Genomic DNA, 21,434 nt, shown 5'->3' on the forward strand with positions numbered 1-21,434 from the left:
GGTAAAAATGAATATATTTACGTAATATCAAACTACATGAAAAACGTGAAAAAAGTCAATATGTAACCATATTTGAGGATTTTAACTTCAAATCACAGAGCGAGGTTTCGTATTATTTAGATCCAAGAAGAGACATATGACAATGTTGTTTCCAATACAAATGATAAAAATCAACGTGTTTTCATTAGTATTAACTAAAATGTTACTGATTTTCCGTTTATATTACCGATGGAAGATGTACACGAAAATCGCTCTATTCCGGCTGAAACGTCGATATATGCAATAAAAACAAAACTTCTCCCCTTTTCAATATCTTACTCAGTATTTTAACGAGAAACAAATAGATGATTAAAAATGAAGTATTTAAGGTTATTATCTAATCAATTATGTGTTTGCATCATTTTTATCGTATATATATGAATTAATACCCATAGACTGTAAATTCACAAAAACGTGGAAAACGGCAAAATATTGCCTAATTCGATGATATTTTGTTTAAGGCACATAAAGGAAAAGGGGATGATAAACGTCAAAATATTGCTAAATTCGATGATTTTTCGTACGAAACAAAATGCAAGAAAACTTGCTTAAAATGCAATATTATGCGAAATTCTGAGATTTGAAGGCCAAATCACATATCGTGATACTACATGAAATAGTATCGAAATATTGGTAAAAATGAATATATTTACGTAATATCAAACTACATGAAAAACGTGAAAAAAGTTAATATATAACCATATTTGAGGATTTTAACTTCAAATCACAGAGCGAGGTTTCGTATTATTTAGATCCAAGAAAAGACATATGACAATGTTGTTTCCAATACAAATGATAAAAATCAATGTGTTTTCATTAGTATTAACTAAAATGTTACTGATTTTCCGTTTATATTACCGATGGAAGATGTACACGAAAATCGCTCTATTCCGGCTGAAACGTCGATATATGCAATAAAAACAGAACTTCTCCCCTTTTCAATATCTTACTCAGTATTTTAACGAGAAACAAATAGATGATTAAAAATGAAGTATTTAAGGTTATTATCTAATCAATTATGTGTTTGCATCATTTTTATCGTATATATATGAATTAATACCCATAGACTGTAAATTCACAAAAACGTGGAAACGGCAAAATATTCCCTAATTCGATGATATTTTGTTTAAGTCACATAAAGGAAAAGGGGATGATAAACGTCAAAATATTGCTAAATTCGATGATTTTTCGTACGAAACAAAATGCAAGAAAACTTGCTTAAAATGCAATATTAGGGGAAATTCTGAGATTTGAAGGCCAAATCACATATCGTGATACTACATGAAATAGTATCGAAATATTGGTAAAAATGAATATATTTACGTAATATCAAACTACATGAAAAACGTGAAAAAAGTCAATATATAACCATATTTGAGGATTTTAACTTCAAATCACAGAGCGAAGTTTCGTATTATTTAGATCCAAGAAAAGACATATGACAATGTTGTTTCCAATACAAATGATAAAAATCAACGTGTTTTCATTAGTATTAACTAAAATGTTACTGATTTTCCGTTTATATTACCGATGGAAGATGTACACGAAAATCGCTCTATTCCGGCTGAAACGTCGATATATGCAATAAAAACAAAACTTCTCCCCTTTTCAATATCTTACTCAGTATTTTAACGAGAAACAAATAGATGATTAAAAATGAAGTATTTAAGGTTATTATCTAATCAATTATGTGTTTGCATCATTTTTATCGTATATATATGAATTAATACCCATAGACTGTAAATTCACAAAAACGTGGAAAACGGCAAAATATTGCCTAATTCGATGATATTTTGTTTAAGGCACATAAAGGAAAAGGGGATGATAAACGTCAAAATATTGCTAAATTCGATGATTTTTCGTACGAAACAAAATGCAAGAAAACTTGCTTAAAATGCAATATTATGCGAAATTCTGAGATTTGAAGGCCAAATCACATATCGTGATACTACATGAAATAGTATCGAAATATTGGTAAAAATGAATATATTTACGTAATATCAAACTACATGAAAAACGTATTAACTAAAATGTTACTGATTTTCCGTTTATATTACCGATGGAAGATGTACACGAAAATCGCTCTATTCCGGCTGAAACGTCGATATATGCAATAAAAACAGAACTTCTCCCCTTTTTAATATCTTACTCTGTATTTTAACGAGAAACAAATAGATGATTAAAAATGAAGTATTTAAGGTTATTATCTAATCAATTATGTGTTTGCATCATTTTTGTCGTATATATATGAATTAATACCCATAGACTGTAAATTCACAAAAACGTGGAAAACGGCAAAATATTGCCTAATTCGATGATATTTTGTTTAAGTCATATAAAGGAAAAGGGGATGATAAACGTCAAAATATTGCTAAATTCGATGATTTTTCGTACGAAGCAAAATGCAGGAAAACTTGCTTAAAATGCAATATTTTGCGAAATTCTGATATTTGACGGCCAAATCGCATATCGTGATTCTACATGAAATGGAATCGAAATATTGGTTAAAATGAATATATTTACGTAGTATCAAACTACATGAAAAACGTGAAAAAAGTCACTATTTAACCATATTTGAAGATTTTAACTTCAAATCATAGAGCGAGGTTTCGTATTATTTAGATCCAAGAAAAGACATATGACAATGTTGTTTCCAATACAAATGATGTGTTTTCATTAGTATTAACTAAAATGTTACTGATTTTCCGTTTATATTACCGATGGAAGGTGTACACGAAAATCGCTCTATTCTGGCTGAAACGTCGATATATGCAATAAAAACAGAACTTCTCCTCTTTTCAATATCTTACTCAGTATTTTAACGAGAAACAAATAGATGATTGAAAATGAAGTATTTAAGGTTATTATCTAATCAATTATGTGTTTGCATCATTTTTATCGTATATATATGAATTAATACCATAGACTGTATATTCACAAAAACGTGGAAAACGTAGAAAACGGCAAAATATTGCCTAATTCGATGATATTTTGTTTAAGTCACATAAAGGAAAAGGGGATGATAAACGTCAAAATATTGCTAAATTCGATGATTTTTCGTACGAAACAAAATGCAAGAAAACTTGCTTAAAATACAATATTATGCGAAATTCTGAGATTTGAAGGCCAAATCACATATCGTGATACTACATGAAATAGTATCGAAATATTGGTAAAAATGAATATATTTACGTAATATCAAACTACATGAAAAACGTGAAAAAAGTCAATATGTAACCATATTTGAGGATTTTAACTTCAAATCACAGAGCGAGGTTTCGTATTATTTAGATCCAAGAAAAGACATATGACAATGTTGTTTCCAATACAAATGATAAAAATCAACGTGTTTTCATTAGTATTAACTAAAATGTTACTGATTTTCCGTTTATATTACCGATGGAAGATGTACACGAAAATCGCTCTATTCCGGCTGAAACGTCGATATATGCAATAAAAACAAAACTTCTCCCCTTTTCAATATCTTACTCAGTATTTTAACGAGAAACAAATAGATGATTAAAAATGAAGTATTTAAGGTTATTATCTAATCAATTATGTGTTTGCATCATTTTTATCGTATATATATGAATTAATACCCATAGACTGTAAATTCACAAAAACGTGGAAAACGGCAAAATATTGCCTAATTCGATGATATTTTGTTTAAGGCACATAAAGGAAATGGGGATGATAAACGTCAAAATATTGCTAAATTCGATGATTTTTCGTACGAAACAAAATGCAAGAAAACTTGCTTAAAATGCAATATTATGCGAAATTCTGAGATTTGAAGGCCAAATCACATATCGTGATACTACATGAAATAGTATCGAAATATTGGTAAAAATGAATATATTTACGTAATATCAAACTACATGAAAAACGTGAAAAAAGTTAATATATAACCATATTTGAGGATTTTAACTTCAAATCACAGAGCGAGGTTTCGTATTATTTAGATCCAAGAAAAGACATATGACAATGTTGTTTCCAATACAAATGATAAAAATCAATGTGTTTTCATTAGTATTAACTAAAATGTTACTGATTTTCCGTTTATATTACCGATGGAAGATGTACACGAAAATCGCTCTATTCCGGCTGAAACGTCGATATATGCAATAAAAACAGAACTTCTCCCCTTTTCAATATCTTACTCAGTATTTTAACGAGAAACAAATAGATGATTAAAAATGAAGTATTTAAGGTTATTATCTAATCAATTATGTGTTTGCATCATTTTTATCGTATATATATGAATTAATACCCATAGACTGTAAATTCACAAAAACGTGGAAAACGGCAAAATATTGCCTAATTCGATGATATTTTGTTTAAGTCACATAAAGGAAAAGGGGATGATAAACGTCAAAATATTGCTAAATTCGATGATTTTTCGTACGAAACAAAATGCAAGAAAACTTGCTTAAAATGCAATATTATGCGAAATTCTGAGATTTGAAGGCCAAATCACATATCGTGATACTACATGAAATAGTATCGAAATATTGGTAAAAATGAATATATTTACGTAATATCAAACTACATGAAAAACGTATTAACTAAAATGTTACTGATTTTCCGTTTATATTACCGATGGAAGATGTACACGAAAATCGCTCTATTCCGGCTGAAACGTCGATATATGCAATAAAAACAGAACTTCTCCCCTTTTTAATATCTTACTCTGTATTTTAACGAGAAACAAATAGATGATTAAAAATGAAGTATTTAAGGTTATTATCTAATCAATTATGTGTTTGCATCATTTTTGTCGTATATATATGAATTAATACCCATAGACTGTAAATTCACAAAAACGTGGAAAACGGCAAAATATTGCCTAATTCGATGATATTTTGTTTAAGTCATATAAAGGAAAAGGGGATGATAAACGTCAAAATATTGCTAAATTCGATGATTTTTCGTACGAAGCAAAATGCAAGAAAACTTGCTTAAAATGCAATATTTTGCGAAATTCTGATATTTGACGGCCAAATCGCATATCGTGATTCTACATGAAATGGAATCGAAATATTGGTTAAAATGAATATATTTACGTAGTATCAAACTACATGAAAAACGTGAAAAAAGTCACTATTTAACCATATTTGAAGATTTTAACTTCAAATCATAGAGCGAGGTTTCGTATTATTTAGATCCAAGAAAAGACATATGACAATGTTGTTTCCAATACAAATGATGTGTTTTCATTAGTATTAACTAAAATGTTACTGATTTTCCGTTTATATTACCGATGGAAGGTGTACACGAAAATCGCTCTATTCTGGCTGAAACGTCGATATATGCAATAAAAACAGAACTTCTCCCCTTTTCAATATCTTACTCAGTATTTTAACGAGAAACAAATAGATGATTGAAAATGAAGTATTTAAGGTTATTATCTAATCAATTATGTGTTTGCATCATTTTTATCGTATATATATGAATTAATACCATAGACTGTATATTCACAAAAACGTGGAAAACGTAGAAAACGGCAAAATATTGCCTAATTCGATGATATTTTGTTTAAGTCACATAAAGGAAAAGGGGATGATAAACGTCAAAATATTGCTAAATTCGATGATTTTTCGTACGAAACAAAATGCAAGAAAACTTGCTTAAAATACAATATTATGCGAAATTCTGAGATTTGAAGGCCAAATCACATATCGTGATACTACATGAAATAGTATCGAAATATTGGTAAAAATGAATATATTTACGTAATATCAAACTACATGAAAAACGTGAAAAAAGTCAATATGTAACCATATTTGAGGATTTTAACTTCAAATCACAGAGCGAGGTTTCGTATTATTTAGATCCAAGAAAAGACATATGACAATGTTGTTTCCAATACAAATGATAAAAATCAACGTGTTTTCATTAGTATTAACTAAAATGTTACTGATTTTCCGTTTATATTACCGATGGAAGATGTACACGAAAATCGCTCTATTCCGGCTGAAACGTCGATATATGCAATAAAAACAAAACTTCTCCCCTTTTCAATATCTTACTCAGTATTTTAACGAGAAACAAATAGATGATTAAAAATGAAGTATTTAAGGTTATTATCTAATCAATTATGTGTTTGCATCATTTTTATCGTATATATATGAATTAATACCCATAGACTGTAAATTCACAAAAACGTGGAAAACGGAAAAATATTGCCTAATTCGATGATATTTTGTTTAAGGCACATAAAGGAAATGGGGATGATAAACGTCAAAATATTGCTAAATTCGATGATTTTTCGTACGAAACAAAATGCAAGAAAACTTGCTTAAAATGCAATATTATGCGAAATTCTGAGATTTGAAGGCCAAATCACATATCGTGATACTACATGAAATAGTATCGAAATATTGGTAAAAATGAATATATTTACGTAATATCAAACTACATGAAAAACGTGAAAAAAGTTAATATATAACCATATTTGAGGATTTTAACTTCAAATCACAGAGCGAGGTTTCGTATTATTTAGATCCAAGAAAAGACATATGACAATGTTGTTTCCAATACAAATGATAAAAATCAATGTGTTTTCATTAGTATTAACTAAAATGTTACTGATTTTCCGTTTATATTACCGATGGAAGATGTACACGAAAATCGCTCTATTCCGGCTGAAACGTCGATATATGCAAAAAAAACAGAACTTCTCCCCTTTTCAATATCTTACTCAGTATTTTAACGAGAAACAAATAGATGATTAAAAATGAAGTATTTAAGGTTATTATCTAATCAATTATGTGTTTGCATCATTTTTATCGTATATATATGAATTAATACCCATAGACTGTAAATTCACAAAAACGTGGAAACGGCAAAATATTCCCTAATTCGATGATATTTTGTTTAAGTCACATAAAGGAAAAGGGGATGATAAACGTCAAAATATTGCTAAATTCGATGATTTTTCGTACGAAACAAAATGCAAGAAAACTTGCTTAAAATGCAATATTATGCGAAATTCTGAGATTTGAAGGCCAAATCACATATCGTGATACTACATGAAATAGTATCGAAATATTGGTAAAAATGAATATATTTACGTAATATCAAACTACATGAAAAACGTGAAAAAAGTCAATATATAACCATATTTGAGGATTTTAACTTCAAATCACAGAGCGAGGTTTCGTATTATTTAGATCCAAGAAAAGACATGACAATGTTGTTTCCAATGCAAATGATAAAAATCAATGTGTTTTCATTAGTATTAACTAAAATGTTACTGATTTTCCGTTTATATTACCGATGGAAGATGTACACGAAAATCGCTCTATTCTGGCTGACACGTCGATATATGCAATAAAAACAGAACTTCTCCCCTTTTCAATATCTTACTCAGTATTTTAACGAGAAACAAATAGATGATTGAAAATGAAGTATTTAAGGTTATTATTTAATCAATTATGTGTTTGCATCATTTTTATCGTATATATATGAATTAATACCTATAGACTGTAAATTCACAAAAACGTGGAAAACGGCAAAATATTGCCTAATTCGATGATATTTTGTTTAAGTCATATAAAGGAAAAGGGGATGATAAACGTCAAAATATTGCTAAATTCGATGATTTTTCGTACGAAACAAAATGCAAGAAAACTTGCTAAAAATGCAATATTTTGCGAAATTCTGATATTTGACGGCCAAATCGCGTATCGTGATTCTACATGAAATGGAATCGAAATATTGGTTAAAATGAATATATTTACGTAATATCAAACTACATGAAAAACGTGAAAAAAGTCACTATTTAACTATATTTGAAGATTTTAACTTCAAATCATAGAGCGAGGTTTCGTATTATTTAGATCCAAGAAAAGACATATGACAATGTTGTTTCCAATACAAATGATGTGTTTTCATTAGTATTAACTAAAATGTTACTGATTTTCCGTTTATATTACCGATGGAAGGTGTACACGAAAATCGCTCTATTCTGGCTGAAACGTCGATATATGCAATAAAAACAGAACTTCTCCCCTTTTCAATATCTTACTCAGTATTTTAACGAGAAACAAATAGATGATTGAAAATGAAGTATTTAAGGTTATTATCTAATCAATTATGTGTTTGCATCATTTTTATCGTATATATATGAATTAATACCCATAGACTGTAAATTCACAAAAACGTGGAAAACGGCAAAATATTGCCTAATTCGATGATATTTTGTTTAAGGCACATAAAGGAAAAGGGGATGATAAACGTCAAAATATTGCTAAATTCGATGATTTTTCGTACGAAACAAAATGCAAGAAAACTTGCTTAAAATGCAATATTATGCGAAATTCTGAGATTTGAAGGCCAAATCACATATCGTGATACTACATGAAATAGTATCGAAATATTGGTAAAAATGAATATATTTACGTAATATCAAACTACATGAAAAACGTGAAAAAAGTTAATATATAACCATATTTGAGGATTTTAACTTCAAATCACAGAGCGAGGTTTCGTATTATTTAGATCCAAGAAAAGACATATGACAATGTTGTTTCCAATACAAATGATAAAAATCAATGTGTTTTCATTAGTATTAACTAAAATGTTACTGATTTTCCGTTTATATTACCGATGGAAGATGTACACGAAAATCGCTCTATTCCGGCTGAAACGTCGATATATGCAATAAAAACAGAACTTCTCCCCTTTTCAATATCTTACTCAGTATTTTAACGAGAAACAAATAGATGATTAAAAATGAAGTATTTAAGGTTATTATCTAATCAATTATGTGTTTGCATCATTTTTATCGTATATATATGAATTAATACCCATAGACTGTATATTCACAAAAACGTGGAAAACGTGGAAAACGGCAAAATATTGCCTAATTCGATGATATTTTGTTTAAGTCACATAAAGGAAAAGGGGATGATAAACTTCAAAATATTGCTAAATTCGATGATTTTTCGTACGAAACAAAATGCAAGAAAACTTGCTTAAAATACAATATTATGCGAAATTCTGAGATTTGAAGGCCAAATCACATATCGTGATACTACATGAAATAGTATCGAAATATTGGTAAAAATGAATATATTTACGTAATATCAAACTACATGAAAAACGTGAAAAAAGTCAATATGTAACCATATTTGAGGATTTTAACTTCAAATCACAGAGCGAGGTTTCGTATTATTTAGATCCAAGAAAAGACATATGACAATGTTGTTTCCAATACAAATGATAAAAATCAACGTGTTTTCATTAGTATTAACTAAAATGTTACTGATTTTCCGTTTATATTACCGATGGAAGATGTACACGAAAATCGCTCTATTCCGGCTGAAACGTCGATATATGCAATAAAAACAGAACTTCTCCCCTTTTCAATATCTTACTCAGTATTTTAACGAGAAACAAATAGATGATTGAAAATGAAGTATTTAAGGTTATTATTTAATCAATTATGTGTTTGCATCATTTTTATCGTATATATATGAATTAATACCTATAGACTGTAAATTCACAAAAACGTGGAAAACGGCAAAATATTGCCTAATTCGATGATATTTTGTTTAAGTCATATAAAGGAAAAGGGGATGATAAACGTCAAAATATTGCTAAATTCGATGATTTTTCGTACGAAACAAAATGCAAGAAAACTTGCTAAAAATGCAATATTTTGCGAAATTCTGATATTTGACGGCCAAATCGCATATCGTGATTCTACATGAAATGGAATCGAAATATTGGTTAAAATGAATATATTTACGTAGTATCAAACTACATGAAAAACGTGAAAAAAGTCACTATTTAACTATATTTGAAGATTTTAACTTCAAATCATAGAGCGAGGTTTCGTATTATTTAGATCCAAGAAAAGACATATGACAATGTTGTTTCCAATACAAATGATGTGTTTTCATTAGTATTAACTAAAATGTTACTGATTTTCCGTTTATATTACCGATGGAAGGTGTACACGAAAATCGCTCTATTCTGGCTGAAACGTCGATATATGCAATAAAAACAGAACTTCTCCCCTTTTCAATATCTTACTCAGTATTTTAACGAGAAACAAATAGATGATTGAAAATGAAGTATTTAAGGTTATTATCTAATCAATTATGTGTTTGCATCATTTTTATCGTATATATATGAATTAATACCCATAGACTGTAAATTCACAAAAACGTGGAAAACGGCAAAATATTGCCTAATTCGATGATATTTTGTTTAAGGCACATAAAGGAAAAGGGGATGATAAACGTCAAAATATTGCTAAATTCGATGATTTTTCGTACGAAACAAAATGCAAGAAAACTTGCTTAAAATGCAATATTATGCGAAATTCTGAGATTTGAAGGCCAAATCACATATCGTGATACTACATGAAATAGTATCGAAATATTGGTAAAAATGAATATATTTACGTAATATCAAACTACATGAAAAACGTGAAAAAAGTTAATATATAACCATATTTGAGGATTTTAACTTCAAATCACAGAGCGAGGTTTCGTATTATTTAGATCCAAGAAAAGACATATGACAATGTTGTTTCCAATACAAATGATAAAAATCAATGTGTTTTCATTAGTATTAACTAAAATGTTACTGATTTTCCGTTTATATTACCGATGGAAGATGTACACGAAAATCGCTCTATTCCGGCTGAAACGTCGATATATGCAATAAAAACAGAACTTCTCCCCTTTTCAATATCTTACTCAGTATTTTAACGAGAAACAAATAGATGATTAAAAATGAAGTATTTAAGGTTATTATCTAATCAATTATGTGTTTGCATCATTTTTATCGTATATATATGAATTAATACCCATAGACTGTATATTCACAAAAACGTGGAAAACGTGGAAAACGGCAAAATATTGCCTAATTCGATGATATTTTGTTTAAGTCACATAAAGGAAAAGGGGATGATAAACTTCAAAATATTGCTAAATTCGATGATTTTTCGTACGAAACAAAATGCAAGAAAACTTGCTTAAAATACAATATTATGCGAAATTCTGAGATTTGAAGGCCAAATCACATATCGTGATACTACATGAAATAGTATCGAAATATTGGTAAAAATGAATATATTTACGTAATATCAAACTACATGAAAAACGTGAAAAAAGTCAATATGTAACCATATTTGAGGATTTTAACTTCAAATCACAGAGCGAGGTTTCGTATTATTTAGATCCAAGAAAAGACATATGACAATGTTGTTTCCAATACAAATGATAAAAATCAACGTGTTTTCATTAGTATTAACTAAAATGTTACTGATTTTCCGTTTATATTACCGATGGAAGATGTACACGAAAATCGCTCTATTCCGGCTGAAACGTCGATATATGCAATAAAAACAAAACTTCTCCCCTTTTCAATATCTTACTCAGTATTTTAACGAGAAACAAATAGATGATTAAAAATGAAGTATTTAAGGTTATTATCTAATCAATTATGTGTTTGCATCATTTTTATCGTATATATATGAATTAATACCCATAGACTGTAAATTCACAAAAACGTGGAAAACGGCAAAATATTGCCTAATTCGATGATATTTTGTTTAAGGCACATAAAGGAAAAGGGGATGATAAACGTCAAAATATTGCTAAATTCGATGATTTTTCGTACGAAACAAAATGCAAGAAAACTTGCTTAAAATGCAATATTATGCGAAATTCTGAGATTTGAAGGCCAAATCACATATCGTGATACTACATGAAATAGTATCGAAATATTGGTAAAAATGAATATATTTACGTAATATCAAACTACATGAAAAACGTATTAACTAAAATGTTACTGATTTTCCGTTTATATTACCGATGGAAGATGTACACGAAAATCGCTCTATTCCGGCTGAAACGTCGATATATGCAATAAAAACAGAACTTCTCCCCTTTTTAATATCTTACTCTGTATTTTAACGAGAAACAAATAGATGATTAAAATGAAGTATTTAAGGTTATTATCTAATCAATTATGTGTTTGCATCATTTTTGTCGTATATATATGAATTAATACCCATAGACTGTAAATTCACAAAAACGTGGAAAACGGCAAAATATTGCCTAATTCGATGATATTTTGTTTAAGTCATATAAAGGAAAAGGGGATGATAAACGTCAAAATATTGCTAAATTCGATGATTTTTCGTACGAAACAAAATGCAAGAAAACTTGCTAAAAATGCAATATTTTGCGAAATTCTGATATTTGACGGCCAAATCGCATATCGTGATTCTACATGAAATGGAATCGAAATATTGGTTAAAATGAATATATTTACGTAGTATCAAACTACATGAAAAACGTGAAAAAAGTCACTATTTAACTATATTTGAAGATTTTAACTTCAAATCATAGAGCGAGGTTTCGTATTATTTAGATCCAAGAAAAGACATATGACAATGTTGTTTCCAATACAAATGATGTGTTTTCATTAGTATTAACTAAAATGTTACTGATTTTCCGTTTATATTACCGATGGAAGGTGTACACGAAAATCGCTCTATTCTGGCTGAAACGTCGATATATGCAATAAAAACAGAACTTCTCCCCTTTTCAATATCTTACTCAGTATTTTAACGAGAAACAAATAGATGATTGAAAATGAAGTATTTAAGGTTATTATCTAATCAATTATGTGTTTGCATCATTTTTATCGTATATATATGAATTAATACCCATAGACTGTAAATTCACAAAAACGTGGAAAACGGCAAAATATTGCCTAATTCGATGATATTTTGTTTAAGGCACATAAAGGAAAAGGGGATGATAAACGTCAAAATATTGCTAAATTCGATGATTTTTCGTACGAAACAAAATGCAAGAAAACTTGCTTAAAATGCAATATTATGCGAAATTCTGAGATTTGAAGGCCAAATCACATATCGTGATACTACATGAAATAGTATCGAAATATTGGTAAAAATGAATATATTTACGTAATATCAAACTACATGAAAAACGTGAAAAAAGTTAATATATAACCATATTTGAGGATTTTAACTTCAAATCACAGAGCGAGGTTTCGTATTATTTAGATCCAAGAAAAGACATATGACAATGTTGTTTCCAATACAAATGATAAAAATCAATGTGTTTTCATTAGTATTAACTAAAATGTTACTGATTTTCCGTTTATATTACCGATGGAAGATGTACACGAAAATCGCTCTATTCCGGCTGAAACGTCGATATATGCAATAAAAACAGAACTTCTCCCCTTTTCAATATCTTACTCAGTATTTTAACGAGAAACAAATAGATGATTAAAAATGAAGTATTTAAGGTTATTATCTAATCAATTATGTGTTTGCATCATTTTTATCGTATATATATGAATTAATACCCATAGACTGTAAATTCACAAAAACGTGGAAAACGGCAAAATATTGCCTAATTCGATGATATTTTGTTTAAGTCACATAAAGGAAAAGGGGATGATAAACGTCAAAATATTGCTAAATTCGATGATTTTTCGTACGAAACAAAATGCAAGAAAACTTGCTTAAAATGCAATATTATGCGAAATTCTGAGATTTGAAGGCCAAATCACATATCGTGATACAACATGAAATAGTATCGAAATACTGGTAAAAATGAATATATTTACATAATATCAAACTACATGAAAAACGTGAAAAAAGTCAATATATAACCATATTTGAGGATTTTAACTTCAAATCACAGAGCGAGGTTTCGTATTATTTAGATCCAAGAAAAGACATATGACAATGTTGTTTCCAATACAAATGATAAAAATCAACGTGTTTTCATTAGTATTAACTAAAATGTTACTGATTTTCCGTTTCTATTACCGATGGAAGATGTACACGAAAATCGCTCTATTCCGGCTGAAACGTCGGTATATGCAATAAAAACAGGACTTCTCCCCTTTTCAATATCTTACTCAGTATTTTAACGAGAAACAAATAGATGATTGAAAATGAAGTATTTAAGGTTATTATCTAATCAATTATGTGTTTGCATCATTTTTATCGTATATATATGAATTAATACCCATAGACTGTAAATTCACAAAAACGTGGAAAACGGCAAAATATTGCCTAATTCGATGATATTTTGTTTAAGTCACATAAAGGAAAAGGGGATGATAAACGTCAAAATATTGCTAAATTCGATGATTTTTCGTACGAAACAAAATGCAAGAAAACTTGCTTAAAATGCAATATTAGGGGAAATTCTGAGATTTGAAGGCCAAATCACATATCGTGATACTACATGAAATAGTATCGAAATATTGGTAAAAATGAATATATTTACGTATTATCAAACTACATGAAAAACGTGAAAAAAGTCAATATATAACCATATTTGAGGATTTTAACTTCAAATCACAGAGCGAAGTTTCGTATTATTTAGATCCAAGAAAAGACATATGACAATGTTGTTTCCAATACAAATGATAAAAATCAACGTGTTTTCATTAGTATTAACTAAAATGTTACTGATTTTCCGTTTATATTACCGATGGAAGATGTACACGAAAATCGCTCTATTCCGGCTGAAACGTCGATATATGCAATAAAAACAGAACTTCTCCCCTTTTTAATATCTTACTCTGTATTTTAACGAGAAACAAATAGATGATTAAAAATGAAGTATTTAAGGTTATTATCTAATCAATTATGTGTTTGCATCATTTTTGTCGTATATATATGAATTAATACCCATAGACTGTAAATTCACAAAAACGTGGAAAACGGCAAAATATTGCCTAATTCGATGATATTTTGTTTAAGTCATATAAAGGAAAAGGGGATGATAAACGTCAAAATATTGCTAAATTCGATGATTTTTCGTACGAAGCAAAATGGAAGAAAACTTGCTTAAAATGCAATATTTTGCGAAATTCTGATATTTGACGGCCAAATCGCATATCGTGATTCTACATGAAATAGAATCGAAATATTGGTTAAAATGAATATATTTACGTAGTATCAAACTACATGAAAAACGTGAAAAAAGTCACTATTTAACCATATTTGAAGATTTTAACTTCAAATCATAGAGCGAGGTTTCGTATTATTTAGATCCAAGAAAAGACATATGACAATGTTGTTTCCAATACAAATGATGTGTTTTCATTAGTATTAACTAAAATGTTACTGATTTTCCGTTTATATTACCGATGGAAGGTGTACACGAAAATCGCTCTATTCTGGCTGAAACGTCGATATATGCAATAAAAACAGAACTTCTCCCCTTTTCAATATCTTACTCAGTATTTTAACGAGAAACAAATAGATGATTGAAAATGAAGTATTTAAGGTTATTATCTAATCAATTATGTGTTTGCATCATTTTTATCGTATATATATGAATTAATACCCATAGACTGTATATTCACAAAAACGTGGAAAACGTGGAAAACGGCAAAATATTGCCTAATTCGATGATATTTTGTTTAAGTCACATAAAGGAAAAGGGGATGATAAACGTCAAAATATTGCTAAATTCGATGATTTTTCGTACGAAACAAAATGCAAGAAAACTTGCTTAAAATACAATATTATGCGAAATTCTGAGATTTGAAGGCCAAATCACATATCGTGATACTACATGAAATAGTATCGAAATATTGGTAAAAATGAATATATTTACGTAATATCAAACTACATGAAAAACGTGAAAAAAGTCAATATGTAACCATATTTGAGGATTTTAACTTCAAATCACAGAGCGAGGTTTCGTATTATTTAGATCCAAGAAGAGACATATGACAATGTTGTTTCCAATACAAATGATAAAAATCAACGTGTTTTCATTAGTATTAACTAAAATGTTACTGATTTTCCGTTTATATTACCGATGGAAGATGTACACGAAAATCGCTCTATTCCGGCTGAAACGTCGATATATGCAATAAAAACAAAACTTCTCCCCTTTTCAATATCTTACTCAGTATTTTAACGAGAAACAAATAGATGATTAAAAATGAAGTATTTAAGGTTATTATCTAATCAATTATGTGTTTGCATCATTTTTATCGTATATATATGAATTAATACCCATAGACTGTAAATTCACAAAAACGTGGAAAACGGCAAAATATTGCCTAATTCGATGATATTTTGTTTAAGGCACATAAAGGAAAAGGGGATGATAAACGTCAAAATATTGCTAAATTCGATGATTTTTCGTACGAAACAAAATGCAAGAAAACTTGCTTAAAATGCAATATTATGCGAAATTCTGAGATTTGAAGGCCAAATCACATATCGTGATACTACATGAAATAGTATCGAAATATTGGTAAAAATGAATATATTTACGTAATATCAAACTACATGAAAAACGTGAAAAAAGTTAATATATAACCATATTTGAGGATTTTAACTTCAAATCACAGAGCGAGGTTTCGTATTATTTAGATCCAAGAAAAGACATATGACAATGTTGTTTCCAATACAAATGATAAAAATCAATGTGTTTTCATTAGTATTAACTAAAATGTTACTGATTTTCCGTTTATATTACCGATGGAAGATGTACACGAAAATCGCTCTATTCCGGCTGAAACGTCGATATATGCAATAAAAACAGAACTTCTCCCCTTTTCAATATCTTACTCAGTATTTTAACGAGAAACAAATAGATGATTAAAAATGAAGTATTTAAGGTTATTATCTAATCAATTATGTGTTTGCATCATTTTTATCGTATATATATGAATTAATACCCATAGACTGTAAATTCACAAAAACGTGGAAACGGCAAAATATTCCCTAATTCGATGATATTTTGTTTAAGTCACATAAAGGAAAAGGGGATGATAAACGTCAAAATATTGCTAAATTCGATGATTTTTCGTACGAAACAAAATGCAAGAAAACTTGCTTAAAATGCAATATTAGGGGAAATTCTGAGATTTGAAGGCCAAATCACATATCGTGATACTACATGAAATAGTATCGAAATATTGGTAAAAATGAATATATTTACGTAATATCAAACTACATGAAAAACGTGAAAAAAGTCAATATATAACCATATTTGAGGATTTTAACTTCAAATCACAGAGCGAAGTTTCGTATTATTTAGATCCAAGAAAAGACATATGACAATGTTGTTTCCAATACAAATGATAAAAATCAACGTGTTTTCATTAGTATTAACTAAAATGTTACTGATTTTCCGTTTATATTACCGATGGAAGATGTACACGAAAATCGCTCTATTCCGGCTGAAACGTCGATATATGCAATAAAAACAAAACTTCTCCCCTTTTCAATATCTTACTCAGTATTTTAACGAGAAACAAATAGATGATTAAAAATGAAGTATTTAAGGTTATTATCTAATCAATTATGTGTTTGCATCATTTTTATCGTATATATATGAATTAATACCCATAGACTGTAAATTCACAAAAACGTGGAAAACGGCAAAATATTGCCTAATTCGATGATATTTTGTTTAAGGCACATAAAGGAAAAGGGGATGATAAACGTCAAAATATTGCTAAATTCGATGATTTTTCGTACGAAACAAAATGCAAGAAAACTTGCTTAAAATGCAATATTATGCGAAATTCTGAGATTTGAAGGCCAAATCACATATCGTGATACTACATGAAATAGTATCGAAATATTGGTAAAAATGAATATATTTACGTAATATCAAACTACATGAAAAACGTATTAACTAAAATGTTACTGATTTTCCGTTTATATTACCGATGGAAGATGTACACGAAAATCGCTCTATTCCGGCTGAAACGTCGATATATGCAATAAAAACAGAACTTCTCCCCTTTTTAATATCTTACTCTGTATTTTAACGAGAAACAAATAGATGATTAAAAATGAAGTATTTAAGGTTATTATCTAATCAATTATGTGTTTGCATCATTTTTGTCGTATATATATGAATTAATACCCATAGACTGTAAATTCACAAAAACGTGGAAAACGGCAAAATATTGCCTAATTCGATGATATTTTGTTTAAGTCATATAAAGGAAAAGGGGATGATAAACGTCAAAATATTGCTAAATTCGATGATTTTTCGTACGAAGCAAAATGCAGGAAAACTTGCTTAAAATGCAATATTTTGCGAAATTCTGATATTTGACGGCCAAATCGCATATCGTGATTCTACATGAAATGGAATCGAAATATTGGTTAAAATGAATATATTTACGTAGTATCAAACTACATGAAAAACGTGAAAAAAGTCACTATTTAACCATATTTGAAGATTTTAACTTCAAATCATAGAGCGAGGTTTCGTATTATTTAGATCCAAGAAAAGACATATGACAATGTTGTTTCCAATACAAATGATGTGTTTTCATTAGTATTAACTAAAATGTTACTGATTTTCCGTTTATATTACCGATGGAAGGTGTACACGAAAATCGCTCTATTCTGGCTGAAACGTCGATATATGCAATAAAAACAGAACTTCTCCTCTTTTCAATATCTTACTCAGTATTTTAACGAGAAACAAATAGATGATTGAAAATGAAGTATTTAAGGTTATTATCTAATCAATTATGTGTTTGCATCATTTTTATCGTATATATATGAATTAATACCATAGACTGTATATTCACAAAAACGTGGAAAACGTAGAAAACGGCAAAATATTGCCTAATTCGATGATATTTTGTTTAAGTCACATAAAGGAAAAGGGGATGATAAACGTCAAAATATTGCTAAATTCGATGATTTTTCGTACGAAACAAAATGCAAGAAAACTTGCTTAAAATACAATATTATGCGAAATTCTGAGATTTGAAGGCCAAATCACATATCGTGATACTACATGAAATAGTATCGAAATATTGGTAAAAATGAATATATTTACGTAATATCAAACTACATGAAAAACGTGAAAAAAGTCAATATGTAACCATATTTGAGGATTTTAACTTCAAATCACAGAGCGAGGTTTCGTATTATTTAGATCCAAGAAAAGACATATGACAATGTTGTTTCCAATACAAATGATAAAAATCAACGTGTTTTCATTAGTATTAACTAAAATGTTACTGATTTTCCGTTTATATTACCGATGGAAGATGTACACGAAAATCGCTCTATTCCGGCTGAAACGTCGATATATGCAATAAAAACAAAACTTCTCCCCTTTTCAATATCTTACTCAGTATTTTAACGAGAAACAAATAGATGATTAAAAATGAAGTATTTAAGGTTATTATCTAATCAATTATGTGTTTGCATCATTTTTATCGTATATATATGAATTAATACCCATAGACTGTAAATTCACAAAAACGTGGAAAACGGCAAAATATTGCCTAATTCGATGATATTTTGTTTAAGGCACATAAAGGAAATGGGGATGATAAACGTCAAAATATTGCTAAATTCGATGATTTTTCGTACGAAACAAAATGCAAGAAAACTTGCTTAAAATGCAATATTATGCGAAATTCTGAGATTTGAAGGCCAAATCACATATCGTGATACTACATGAAATAGTATCGAAATATTGGTAAAAATGAATATATTTACGTAATATCAAACTACATGAAAAACGTGAAAAAAGTTAATATATAACCATATTTGAGGATTTTAACTTCAAATCACAGAGCGAGGTTTCGTATTATTTAGATCCAAGAAAAGACATATGACAATGTTGTTTCCAATACAAATGATAAAAATCAATGTGTTTTCATTAGTATTAACTAAAATGTTACTGATTTTCCGTTTATATTACCGATGGAAGATGTACACGAAAATCGCTCTATTCCGGCTGAAACGTCGATATATGCAATAAAAACAGAACTTCTCCCCTTTTCAATATCTTACTCAGTATTTTAACGAGAAACAAATAGATGATTAAAAATGAAGTATTTAAGGTTATTATCTAATCAATTATGTGTTTGCATCATTTTTATCGTATATATATGAATTAATACCCATAGACTGTAAATTCACAAAAACGTGGAAAACGGCAAAATATTGCCTAATTCGATGATATTTTGTTTAAGTCACATAAAGGAAAAGGGGATGATAAACGTCAAAATATTGCTAAATTCGATGATTTTTCGTACGAAACAAAATGCAAGAAAACTTGCTTAAAATGCAATATTATGCGAAATTCTGAGATTTGAAGGCCAAATCACATATCGTGATACAACATGAAATAGTATCGAAATACTGGTAAAAATGAATATATTTACATAATATCAAACTACATGAAAAACGTGAAAAAAGTCAATATATAACCATATTTGAGGATTTTAACTTCAAATCACAGAGCGAGGTTTCGTATTATTTAGATCCAAGAAAAGACATATGACAATGTTGTTTCCAATACAAATGATAAAAATCAACGTGTTTTCATTAGTATTAACTAAAATGTTACTGATTTTCCGTTTCTATTACCGATGGAAGATGTACACGAAAATCGCTCTATTCCGGCTGAAACGTCGGTATATGCAATAAAAACAGGACTTCTCCCCTTTTCAATATCTTACTCAGTATTTTAACGAGAAACAAATAGATGATTGAAAATGAAGTATTTAAGGTTATTATCTAATCAATTATGTGTTTGCATCATTTTTATCGTATATATATGAATTAATACCCATAGACTGTAAATTCACAAAAACGTGGAAAACGGCAAAATATTGCCTAATTCGATGATATTTTGTTTAAGTCACATAAAGGAAAAGGGGATGATAAACGTCAAAATATTGCTAAATTCGATGATTTTTCGTACGAAACAAAATGCAAGAAAACTTGCTTAAAATGCAATATTAGGGGAAATTCTGAGATTTGAAGGCCAAATCACATATCGTGATACTACATGAAATAGTATCGAAATATTGGTAAAAATGAATATATTTACGTATTATCAAACTACATGAAAAACGTGAAAAAAGTCAATATATAACCATATTTGAGGATTTTAACTTCAAATCACAGAGCGAAGTTTCGTATTATTTAGATCCAAGAAAAGACATATGACAATGTTGTTTCCAATACAAATGATAAAAATCAACGTGTTTTCATTAGTATTAACTAAAATGTTACTGATTTTCCGTTTATATTACCGATGGAAGATGTACACGAAAATCGCTCTATTCCGGCTGAAACGTCGATATATGCAATAAAAACAGAACTTCTCCCCTTTTTAATATCTTACTCTGTATTTTAACGAGAAACAAATAGATGATTAAAATGAAGTATTTAAGGTTATTATCTAATCAATTATGTGTTTGCATCATTTTTGTCGTATATATATGAATTAATACCCATAGACTGTAAATTCACAAAAAACGTGGAAAACGGCAAAATATTGCCTAATTCGATGATATTTTGTTTAAGTCATATAAAGGAAAAGGGGATGATAAACGTCAAAATATTGCTAAATTCGATGATT

The sequence above is a fragment of the Procambarus clarkii genome, unplaced genomic scaffold, assembly GCF_040958095.1.
Source record: "Procambarus clarkii isolate CNS0578487 unplaced genomic scaffold, FALCON_Pclarkii_2.0 HiC_scaffold_113, whole genome shotgun sequence".
NCBI classification, from domain to species: domain Eukaryota; kingdom Metazoa; phylum Arthropoda; class Malacostraca; order Decapoda; family Cambaridae; genus Procambarus; species Procambarus clarkii.